Source organism: Halichoerus grypus, chromosome 12 (genome assembly GCF_964656455.1).
Source record: "Halichoerus grypus chromosome 12, mHalGry1.hap1.1, whole genome shotgun sequence".
In the NCBI taxonomy this organism is placed as follows: domain Eukaryota; kingdom Metazoa; phylum Chordata; class Mammalia; order Carnivora; family Phocidae; genus Halichoerus; species Halichoerus grypus.
In genome coordinates, this window is record NC_135723.1 from 27,729,227 (window position 1) to 27,742,452 (window position 13,226).

A 13,226-nucleotide genomic window follows, 5' to 3' on the forward strand; every position below is an offset into this window, starting at 1 on the left:
CCCAAATCAACAAAATCATGAATGAAAGAGGAGAAATCACAACCAACACCAAAGAAATACAAACAATTATAAGAACATATTATGAGCAACTCTATGCCAGCAAATTAGATAACCTGGAAGTAATGGATGCATTCCTAGAGATGTATCAACTACCAAAACTGAACCAGGAAGAAATAGAACACCTGAACAGACCTATAACCACTAAGGAAATAGAAGCAGTCATCAAAAATCTCCCAAAACACAAAAGCCCAGGGCCAGATGGCTTCCCAGGGGAATTCTACCAAACATTTCAAGAAGAATTAATACCTATCCTTCTGAAACTGTTCCAAAAAATAGAAATGGAAGGAAAACTTCCAAACTCATTTTATGAGGCCAGCATTACCTTGATCCCAAAACCAGACAAAGACCCCATCAAAAAGGAGAATTACAGACCAATATCCCTGATGAACATGGATGCAAAAATTCTCACCAAAATACTAGCCAATAGGATCCAACAGTACATTAAAAGGATTATTCACCACGACCAAGTCGGATTTATCCCTGGGCTGCAAGGTTGGTTCAACATCCGCAAATCAATCAACGTGATACAATACATTAACAAAGGAAAGAACAAGAATCATATGATCCTCTCAATAGATGCAGAAAAAGCATTTAACAAAGTACAGCATCTTTTCTTGATCAAAACTCTTCAGAGTATAGGGATAGAGGGTACATACCTCAATATCATAAAAGCCATCTATGAAAAACCTACAGCGAATATCATTCTCAATGGGGAAAAACTGAGAGCTTTCCCCCTAAGGTCAGGAACGCGGCAGGGATGTCCACTATCACCACTGCTATTCAACATAGTATTGGAAGTCCTAGCCACAGCAATCAGACAACAAAAAGAAATCAAAGGCATCCAAATTGGCAAAGAAGAAGTCAAACTCTCACTCTTTGCAGATGATATGATACTTTATGTGGAAAATCCCAAAGACTCCACCCCAAAACTGCTAGAACTCATACAGGAATTCAGTAAAGTGGCAGGATATAAAATCAATGCACAGAAGTCAGTGGCATTCCTATACACCAACAACAAGTCAGAAGAAAGAGAAATTAAGGAGTCGATCCCATTTCCAATTGCACCCAAAACCATAAGATACCTAGGCATAAATCTAACCAAAGAGGCAAAGGATCTGTACTCAGAAAACTATAAAATACTCATGAAAGAAATTGAGGAAGACACAAAGAAATGGAAAAACGTTCCATGCTCATGGATTGGAAGAACAAATATTGTGAAGATGTCAATCCTACCTAGAGCAATCTACACATTCAATGCAATCCCCATCAAAATACCATCCACTTTCTTCAAAGAAATGGAACAAATAATCCTAAAATTTGTATGGAACCAGAAAAGACCCCGCACAGCCAGAGGAATGTTGAAAAAGAAAAGCAAAGCTGGCGGCATCACAATTCCAGACTTCCAGCTCTACTACAAAGCTGTCATCATCAAGACAGTATGGTACTGGCACAAAAACAGACACATAGATCAATGGAACAGAATAGAGAGCCCAGAAATGGACCCTCAACTCTATGGTCAACTCATCTTTGACAAAGCAGGAAAGAATGTCCAATGGAAAAAAGACAGTCTCTTCAACAAATGGTGGTGGGAAAATTGGACAGCCACATGCAGAAGAATGAAACTGGACCATTTCCTTACACCACACACAAAAATAGACTCCAAATGGTTGAAAGACCTCAATGTGAGACAGGAGTCCATCAAGATCCTAAAGGAGAACACAGGCAGCAACCTCTTCAACCTCAGCCGCAGCAACTTCTTCCTAGAAACATCTCCAAAGGCAAGGGAAGCAAGGGCAAAAATGAACTATTGGGACTTCATCAAGATAAAAAGCTTTTGCAAAGCAAAGGAAACAGTCAACAAAACCAAAAGACAACTGACAGAATGGGAGAAGATATTTGCAAATGACATATCAGATAAAGGGCTAGTATCCAAAATCTATAAAGAACTCATCAAACTCAACACCAAAAGAACAAAGAATCCAATCAAGAAATGGGCAGAAGACATGAACAGACATTTTTCCAAAGAAGACATCCAAATGGCCAACAGACACATGAAAAAGTGTTCAATATCGCTTGGCATCAGGGAAATCCAAATCAAAACCTCAATGAGATACCACCTCACACCAGTCAGAATGGCTAAAATTAACAAGTCAGGAAATGACAGATGTTGGCGGGGATGCGGAGAAAGGGGAACCCTCCTACACTGTTGGTGGGAATGCAAGCTGGTGCAGCCACTCTGGAAAACAGTATGGAGGTTCCTCAAAAAGTTGAAAATAGAGCTACCATAGGATCCAGCAATTGCACTACTGAGTATTTACCCCAAAGATACAAAAGTAGGGACCCGAAAGGGTACGTGCACCCCGATGTTTATAGCAGCAATGTCCACAATAGCCAAACTGTGGAAAGAGCCAAGATGTCCATCAACAGATGAATGGATAAAGAAGATGTGGTATATATATACAATGGAATATTATGCAGCCATCAAAAGGAATAAGATCTTGCCATTTGCAACGACGTGGATGGAACTGGAGGGTATTATGCTGAGCGAAATAAGTCAAACAGAGAAAGACATGTATCATATGACCTCACTGATATGAGGAATTCTTAATCTCAGGAAACAAACTGAGGGTTGCTGGAGTGGGGGGTGGGGTGGGAGGGATGGGGTGACTGGGTGTTGGACACTGGGGAGGGTATGTGTTCTGGTAAGCGCTGTGAATTGTGCAAGACTGTTGAATCTCAGATCTGTACCTCTGAAACAAATAATGCAATATATGTTAAGAAAGAAAAAAAGAAGAAGAAGAATGTAGCAGGAGGGGAAGAATGAAGGGGGGGAAATCGGAGGGGGAGAAGAACCATGAGAGACAATGGACTCTGAAAAACAAACTGAGGGTTCTAGAGGGGAGGGGGGTGGGAGGATGGGTTAGCCTGGTGATGGGTATTGAGGAGGGCACGTTCTGCATGGAGCACTGGGTGTTATGCACAAACAATGAATCATGGAACACTATATTTAAAACTAATGATGTAATGTATGGGGATTAACATAACAATAAAAAAAATTAAAAAAAAAAAAATGGGCTGAGGACCTGAATAGACTTTTTTCCAAAGAAGACATACAGATGGCCAATGGAACATGAAAAGGTTCTCAACATCACTCATCATCAGGGAAATCCAGATCAAAACCTCAATGAGATATCACCTCACACCTGTCAGAATTGCTTAAAATAAGCACAAGAAACAAGTATTGGCAAGGATGTGGAGAAAAAGTACCCTCTTGCATTGTTGGTGGGAATGCAAACTGGTGCAGCCACTCTGGAAAACAGTATGGGGTTTCCTCAAAAAATTAAAAATAGAACTACCATATGATCTAGTAATTCCGCTACTGGATATTTACCCAAAGAAAATGAAAATGCTAATTCAAAAAGATATATGTAGGGGAGGGGGGTTTGGGGGGATGGGGTACCTGGGTGATGGACATTAAGGAGGGCACCTGATGTAATAAGCACTGGGTATTATATAAGACTGATGAATCACTGACCTCTACCTCTGAAGCCAATAATACATTATATGTTAATTAACTGAATTTAAATTAAAAAATATTTAAAAAGATAAAATGTAAAAAAAAAGATATATGTACCCCCATGTTTATTGCAGCAAGATTATTTATAGTAGCCAAGATATGGAAGCAATCCAATTGCCCATCGATAGATGAATGGATAAAGAAGTGGCATACAGTGGGAATGCAAGCTGGTGCAGCCACTCTGGAAAACAGTATGGAGGTTCCTCAAAAAGTTGAAAATAGAGCTACCATAGGATCCAGCAATTGCACTACTGGGTATTTACCCCAAAGATACAAATGTAGGGATCCAAAAGGGTACGTGCACCCCGATGTTTATAGCAGCAATGTCCACAATAGCCAAACTGTGGAAAGAGCCAAGATGTCCATCAACAGATGAATGGATAAAGAAGATGTGGTATATATATATACAATGGAATATTATGCAGCCATCAAAAGGAATGAGATCTTGCCATTTGCAACGACGTGGATGGAACTGGAGGGTATTATGCTGAGCGAAATAAGTCAAACAGAGAAAGACATGTATCATATGACCTCACTGATATGAGGAATTCTTAATCTCAGGAAACAAACTGAGGGTTGCTGGAGTGGGGGGTGGGGTGGGAGGGATGGGGTAACTGGGTGATAGACACTGGGGAGGGTATGTGCTCTGGTAAGCGCTGTGAATTGTGCAAGACTGTTGAATCTCAGATCTGTACCTCTGAAACAAATAATGCAATATATGTTAAGAAAAAAATAAAGAAGAAGGTAGCAGGAGGGGAAGAATAAAGGGGGGAAAATCGGAGGGGTAGACGAACCATGAGAGACGATGGACTCTGAAAAACAAACTGAGGGTTCTAGAGGGGAGGGGGGTGGGAGGATGGGTTAGCCTGGTGATGGGTATTGAGGAGGGCACATTCTGCATGGAGCACTGGGTGTTATGCACAAACAATGAATCATGGAACACTACATCTAAAACTAATGATGTAATGTATGGGGATTAACATAACAATAAAAAAATTAAAAAAAAAAAGAAGTGGCATACACACACACACACACACACACAATGATATATTACTCAGCCATAAAAAGAATGAGATCTTATAACAACATGGATGGATCTACAGGGTTTAATGCTAAATGAAATAGGTCAATCAGAGAAAAACCAATACCATATAATTTCACTCATATGTGGAATTTAAGAAACAAAACAAATGAACAAAGAAAAAAAGAGACAAAAAAATAAACAAAAAACCACAGACTATTAAATATAAAGAACAAACTGATGGTTGCCAGAGGGGAGGTCGGTGGGGGATGGGTGAAACAGATAAAGGGGATTAAGAGTATACTTATCTTGGTGAGCAATGAGCAAAGTAGAGAATTGTTGAATAATTATATTGTACACTAATATAAACTAATATAACGTGGTATATTAATTATACTTCAATTAAAAAAACATATTAGTATTCTATCTAGTATCAGAAAGTTCCAGTCTTGCTATTTTAATATAGACATAGACTTGGGAATATAATTAGATAGGTTTCAATATAAGCCTTATCACTCAATAGATGTGTAACTCTTATCACATTATGTTTTCTGAGTTACAATTTTTTCATTTTAAAAATGGGAATTATAATATATACATTATAAATGTATAGTAAAGATTATAATTTATAAAACGTAGTAGGCACTCAATAAATGATTATTACTGCTATTAATTTTGGTTAGCTGGGAAAGGAAAAGAAATGCATCTTCATTACATTCAAATTTTCTAAAACATAACGTCTCTTAAATTGATAGAGCTTGTGCTCTTCTTTGACATAAAATACAGTGGAATAGTATCAGGGTATTCTTAAACTGAAATCTGTTTTCTGTTTTCTACAGGAATTGCTTTGGGGTCCTTTTAGGACAACCTGAGCAAGATATTGGCAGCATTGAAGGATATAAAGATTGATTTGGGTTTATATTAAATGCAATTATCTTTCAACAGGGGACTTCCCTCATGTCTCCCAGCTACACTCTTTGCAGAAAGAGACCTTTTGTGGAAGACAAAGGTATGCACAAAGTATTGGCAGGTGTTAGTAGGGATGTGTACATTTGTAGGGATCTATAAAAACCTAAAACACTTTAAATACAGATTTTCCTATTATGGACAGGAAATGATGAAAGCAGAAAGCTGAGGATCCAAAGCTGTCAGAAAAATCTGACTAAGCCTCATTAGTCCTTTAAGAAATAAATCACAAATAGATCACAGTAGAAAGGCTTTTGTCTCTGAGGGACTACTGAGTACACGTTTTGTGTATCTTTCCATTACTGAGCTCATCACTGATCAAAGCGTTCTTGTTACTGCACGAGGTATAATCACACAGTTTATTTTCCACAACCTCGAGCTGAACCCGTGGGGCCCCACCAGAGGGCAGTATTCACAAACACTGCAACAGGGGCAGGCTTAGCTGCGTGTGTGCGCGTGTGTACACATATGTACACTCAACATACACACATATACACACATATACTCAACATACACTGTAAAAACACATACTTTACATACTGTAAAATATAGACTGTAAAAAATTTACTGTAGGGGCGCCTGGGTGGCTCAGATGGTTAGGCGTCTGCCTTCAGCTCAGGTCATGATCCCAGGATCCTGGGATCGAGCCCCGCATCGGGCTTTCTGCTCAGCAGGGAGCCTGCTTCTCCCTCTCCCTCTGTCTCCCCCCTGCTCATGCTCTCTCTCTCTCCGTATCTCTGTGTCTCAAATGAATAAATAAAATCTTAAAAAAAAAAATTTACTGTAAAAATATATACTGTAAATATATATATACTTTATTTTATAGTCTATATTTTTACAGTATCTATAGTATGTGTTTTACAGCATATGTGTGTATATATAGACTGTAAAATACATATATACTGTCAATGTATACACATATACTTTACATATATATGTGAAGATGGATCTGGAATTTCCAGCCTGTTTCAATCTCTTCCTTTTGCAGTGGGCTAGATTCAGGTAGTTAAGATAACAAGCTAATATAACATAATTCATGCTTCTTACCCTAAAAAAGGAGGCAATAAGAAACAGGATGCTGATTTTCTGGAGAGAGACTAATTATTGAGTAAAATATTTTAAAATATTTACTACAAAAAGATTTTTTTTATAATTACAATTTTAAAAATGCTTGGATATGTGTCTTCCATTATGGATATGAGCTGCTTTATTTAGTCTAGAATTGGGGGGAAAGAAAAAACCCCCACATTTTTTTTATGCCAAGTTAACAGCATCTCTCAGGGAAGAGAAGTGATTGGTGAGAAATCACTCACAGCTTGATAAGGGCTCTTAATAATGAATTCCAAACAGCATTAGAACAAAACAAAACACTGAAAAATAATTAACTTTGCTTCTTAGGACAGTGTCTTAAAATGTTTATGTTGTACTTAAATATTCCTGGTGTCAAAATTATTCAGGGAATATGGGGAACCTGGTAGAGGAGTCCAACTCCTTCGCCGGGATTGCTGGTCTCCCCAGGATCTCTGGATCTCAGAGCACCTCGTGAACAAATATTCCACGGGGGGCGGGCGGGGTCAGGGCTCTCCACGTCCAAGACAGGTTCAACTTCTTGACGACTGGAAGAAAAACTTCCACCAGCTCTCTCTCACCTTCCGACTCAAACTTCCGGCAGTTACTCTCAATGTTTCTGAGAACTATGGGTTTGAGAGGTTTTCGCTTTAACATGTCCGTAGCCCTCAGCCCTGAATCTGGCCCGTTGCACACAGGGGAGCGCAAACGTTAGCGCAGATTGGCTAAGAATGGACGCATGGAGGGCAAAGTGATACTTTCCATAGTGACTTTTGATGATGTTGATGGTAGTGAGGAAGATGAAGAAGGACACCGTGCAAATAGAAAAAAAGGACAAGAGAGACAATAGAAAACAAATACTAGTATTTAGGGCAATAAGCTACATAGGTTGAAACAGAGGCCCCAGATCTCAGCAGAAAAAGAAAAAATTCTGTCGCAATTACATATCTGACTGTCCAGGCCCTGGGATTTTTTTCTTCCTTGGGAGCAGACACACTTTCATGTTCTGCTTACAAGACTACGGCACAACCGCGGGGACAGCAACTCCGAATGTTCCTTTGAAGTATGTCAAAGGAGACGCTTCAAGCTCGGCTAAAAGCCTGCTGCACCATCATTAAAAGCCAATTAAAATTCAGGAACCAAAAGCATGTTTACACCGGGCTAGAACTTTTTTTTTCATACATTAAAAGACCATCCAGTTCCCTAAAATGATTTAGTTAAAAAGTCCATTCTTGTTTACTCACCAACAAGTAAGTCATGGGACCAACACTATTCTTTTCATCTTAGCATTTTTTAGTGTTTTTTGGTACATTTTTTTTTTTAAAGGGAAAACTTTACCTATACAATATCCTATTTGGTGTAAGAAATGGACAATTTTGGGGAACCATGTTCATTTGTATTAAACACCTAAAGTATGCTCAAAACTAAAAGTTGTGTTCTAGAAGTCACCAAAATAGAATGGAAGGGCCCCTGGGTGGCTCAGTCAGTTAAACCTCCCACTCTTCATTTCTGTGAATAGGTCATGATCTCAGGATCTTGAGATCGAGTCCCAAGTGGGCTCCAAGCTCAGCAAGGAGTCTGCTAAAGTTTCTCTCTACCTCTCCCTCAGCCCCTCCCTGTGTTCTCTCCCTCTCTCTTTCAAATCTTTAAAAAAAATAGAATGGAATATGAGGCACACCAGTTTCTAATTCTAAACCTCACCCCATTTTTCCACAGTCTAAAGTTTTAATTGCCATTGACCTTCCCTAGCCTTCCTCAGGGGATTCTGTATTTTCCAGTGGATTCTTGCAGAAGACTGTGGTCTCTGTGGCAATGCCCACTCTGTGGAAACCTGCTGAGGGGAACATAGTAGACCAACACCTTTAACTGCTACCCCCATGAGCACCGAGGCCACACATCCCGAAGCTGCTCCCAGCCAATGGCTGAGCAGGGCAGGGGGACTGGAGCCAACCCGTGCCTGCTGAAGTGACACACCTCTGACGAACACATTTCCCCCAGAGCCTCTCCTCAGCTTGTCCAAGATTTTCTTAGAACTCTTCTGTTGGTCTGAGGCTCCCTTTCCTCCCAGTCCTTATCTTGTCACTTTTCACAATTCTCATCCTCCTGTCTCTGTCTGAAAGCTCTGCCTGCCTGCTTCTCTTCCCCACCGCTTTATCCTTCACAGGCAATACCCTCAATCCCTTGCACATCCCACCCTGCCCAGGCGTTTACTCCTTGGAGGATCCAAACTGACACGAATGGGGAAATATGAGGGCTGCATAGTCCCCTCATAAAAATGGCGGCCCATCCGCTGATGATCTCATGAGTGGTGACTTAGGAAAAAGTCCCCAAAGAGAGGAGTATTCTTAACAGCGTGGTGACTGGAGCATTTGAAAAACAGAGGGTGAATAATGCCTATAAGGACAGCAGAGTTAACTGTTTACCACTAAATGGAATTGATGCCTAATAGAGGGATAAGGATAAATTGAGGGCAGTTAACAGATAGCTACGATTTAAGGGTGACAGCCAGAGGGCCTCTAGGGTAGTTGACACAGAAGGCCTTGTTTCCTGCAAGGCAAGAACAGATACAGTAGAGGAACCAGATTTCCTGTTAGAATTGCCGAGCTCCAGAGACATTGAAATATTCAGCAAAGACCATACTGGTGCCCTGAGGTCAGGACAGTAGTTGGAAAAATCTGGAACTCTGACAGAATTGGAACACCTGAGTGAGTGCTGACGTAGTTGGCCTTAATGTTCTCCTCAACGTGACTAAACTTTAGAGAGACTTCTTCCTACCTCTAAGCTCCTGACCTCTCTTTCCTTAGAGCATTTACTTTGGAAAGTGTGTAACTGTAATTTTTTCTTTGCCTCCTTGAGATATAAATCTTTTTAAAAGCCTCTTGACTGTTTTTCAACTCAGAGAAATCCTTCTCTAGGACCAGAGAGCCATCCTTTTCAAAACCTAATCATCAGGGAAGACAGTGCACTATCTTCCAGTCTCTGGGAGGATAGGAGCCTAATTTTCACGGACACCAATTAATAAACACAAACGGCCTAATAACAGAGAAAAACATTTGCTAACCCAGTATGTTAGATACATCCTATCCATCAACCCTTCCAGCCCCCACGCCCCCCAGCACTTTTCCACTGGTTGACCCCAGAGCCTAAAAACCTTCCTGCCTTTTGTTTGCATGGAGTTGGGTCAGACTTGGTTCTGGCTTCTCTCCTTTATTTCAATAGCCTTGAATAAAGTCTTCCTAACCCTGTTCAACACAGTCCTGTGAAATTTTTGCTTTAACAGCATCGCTGAGAATTATAGCTCATCAGATCCCTCTGACCCTAAGAACTTACACAGGGGAGGAGGCTGTCCCTCCTTAATGAGAGCTAGCATTTCTCACATGCGGAAGGAGGCTGCAAGACAGTAGGTGGTCCTCTCAACAGTTACCCTTATCCCCGTCCTGGCTACCAGGCTGACGATTATGATTAAATTCTAGCATAATCTAACTAGAGATGGTCCTGATAAGGGAGGAATGACATTCGACACTGAAGAAGCTGCAAGAATGAGCTACCATCTGCAAACATTCGCCAAGAGAGTAGTTCTGGTACTGGGTGTTGAGGGTGCTTCATCAAGAGGGCCGGAATTAAAGACCGGATATGAACATTTTATTGACGTGGCAGTATTTTCTTGGAATACTTGATTTTACACTCTGGTAAAGATCCCCCAAAACGGACCAAACTCACTGCCAAGGGTGGCTCTTACAGGCCAAGCACACGTGATAGCCTACACTGAGCGAGGTGCAAATGCCTGTGTGGCAAGGCCGATTGTAGAGGAAGGAGAAGAAGAATCGGCAACGTGGGCCTTGTGGAATGAATATTATATGAGGCTAGATTACGTGCCCTGGGAGGTCCTGTGGAACCCGGCATCCAGCAAGGCCGTCAGGAATGCATTGGTACTATTCATTGGCACCAGCATTCGTAAGCACTTCCGTGGTAGCTCATCTAGGGGTGACACGGAAGTTTGTAGGAGACGTGCTCACAGAGCTCATCTCACGGTCAGTATTCACGAGGCTGATTTAGCCTTGAACTGAGTGAAGCCAGGTGGCAGTGCTAAGTGCCCAGTGCAAGGGACCCACAAGAATATAGTAGTAGCTGGGGTTGGGAGGGGGGTGCTTGACCTTCAGAGAGTTACAGAGATTGTTCATAGAACATGACATCACCAGGGGCAAAACAGGCACAGGTAGACAATGAGTGTGCTATTTAACATCTACAATCGGCAGCAGGCTAAAATGAAGGAGCAGGAAGCTGAGGGCTGCTGCCTCAATAAAAAGCTGTAATTCTTTGCCCTGTTATTAAACCTAAACCAATCTTGAGATCCAGAATCCACTCACTGAAGAGATGACCATGTGCTCGGGAGGGCAAGTCTGCGACACACGGCGAGTATACACTGTAATGATTCTCCAAATCCTTCCCCGAGTGGACCTACGGCCATTTTTCCTCATGTGACCATACACTAGGGAGAGGGGAAACATCCAGAGGTCTATCGGATACAGAGTCTGAGGTGACGTTGATATGTGGAGACTCAGCACATCATCCTAGTCCCATAGTCAGGGCGGAGATAACAGAAACCATGTAATATATGGAATCTTGCTAAAGCCTGGCTTAGAGTGGATTCACTGTGTCCACAGCTACACTGGTGGTCATCTCTATGTCTCCAAGTAAGTGAGTTGTCATTTGGCAGTTGGAGCATTCTCCATGTTGGGTCCTTGTACTTACCGGAAAGGCCAAGGGAAAGAACTCCAAAATTACTGCCCCCTAGCAAGCATTCCCCAAAATGGACCAAATTCACTGCCAAGGGGGGATCTTACAGGCCAGGCATAAGTGATAGATGATTAGCAAGATGATTAATCAAAGCATCCCTGGGGATGGGAAGGAATGGTAGGAGCTAGCACCACCATTAGAGACCTCAGGGATGCAGGGGCATGGCTGTAACATATTTTTAATTCACTGCTCTGGCTCCCGAAGAAACTGAATGCATCTTGGAAAATGTAGACCACTGGCCGTTCAGCCAAGTAATAGCTCTGGCCACAGCTGCTACACTATGTGTGCTCTCATTGCAAGAGCTGACCAGGAAGCCTTCAGGCACATGATATACAGACTTGGGTTTGGCGAATGCATACTTTTTTTTTATTAGGGTCAGAAAAAATCAAAGAAAAGTTACATTTATATATGTAATGGACAGCAATATTCATTTCTAGTTTTTCTTCAGGACTCTATTAACTCTTCCACCCCTTTGTCATAATTTATTCAGAAGAAATCTGGACCATCTGAACACTTCACAGATTATCAGACTGATGACATCATGCTGAGTTGGGTAGAACAGCAACAACAACAAAAAAACAGGTGGCTAGTACATTAGAGGCTTTGCTAAGACATTATATCAGGGAACTGCTATTTTAGTCAAGTTTGTAGGGGTCTAGTGGTCAGGGGCATTTGAGATATCACCTACAAGGTAAAAGACAAATTAATGCATCTTCCAATTCCTATCATATAAAAAGAAGCACAACACCTGAGAGAGCATGTGGATGGACACTCGGGAGTTGGCAGTGAGTACAGTTTTTGAATCACAGGTTAATATCTAGCAGAAAGCATCCACCAAAGGAAAGGCACTGAACAATGAATTAGACACATGGTCTGACCAGTTGAGATTAGCCACTTTTGTCACTGGCCATTTCAGAACTAGCATTGTAGGTACATGAATGGAATGGCCACAGCCATTACACTGGTGTTTCTTGATCATAAGTAAAGATTAGATAATATTGATGCTTATTGCCTTGCCTTTTGACTTTCCCCCATACCTTTCTATTGTGCTTAAAACCTGGAAGCCAAGAATTATAGCAACTATAGAATCAAGTCATGAGGTTCAGAAGGAAATTATCAATACCAGAATTAGGTAGCAAGACAGAGTTCTACCAGAAGCACAGTAAATTCCACAGGAAGTGAGCGTTACTTTGTTGATTGCGTATTTTTAGATTCAGATATTGACTCAGACTGAATTTTTAAAAATCTTATTTTAAAACTTGGCTAATTATAGTGACTCTCAGGGGGAGGGGCAGGAAATTATATTGAATGGGCAGCAAATGAGTCAAGAGAAAGGTGTTTTTTTGTTTGTTTGTTTTTATTTAAGCAGGCTCCACTCCCAGCCTGGAGCCCAACACGGCACTTGAACTCAGGACCCTGAGATCAAGACCTGAGCTGAGATCAAGAGTTGGATGCTTAACCGACTGAGCCACCCAGGCACCCCTCAACATTTTTTGGTTTTTGTTTTTTTTAAGATTTTATTTACTTATTTGACAGAGAGAGAGAGAGCAAGCAAGCATAAGCAGGGGAAGCAGCAGGCAGAGGAAGAGGGAAAAGCAGGCTCCCTGTTGAGCAATGAGCCCAATGGGGTCTCGATCCCAGGACCCTGGGATCATGACCTGAGCTGAAGGCAGACGCTTAACCCACTGAGCTACCCAGGTACCCCAAGAGAAAGGTTCTATTAAGGAATGCAGTGCT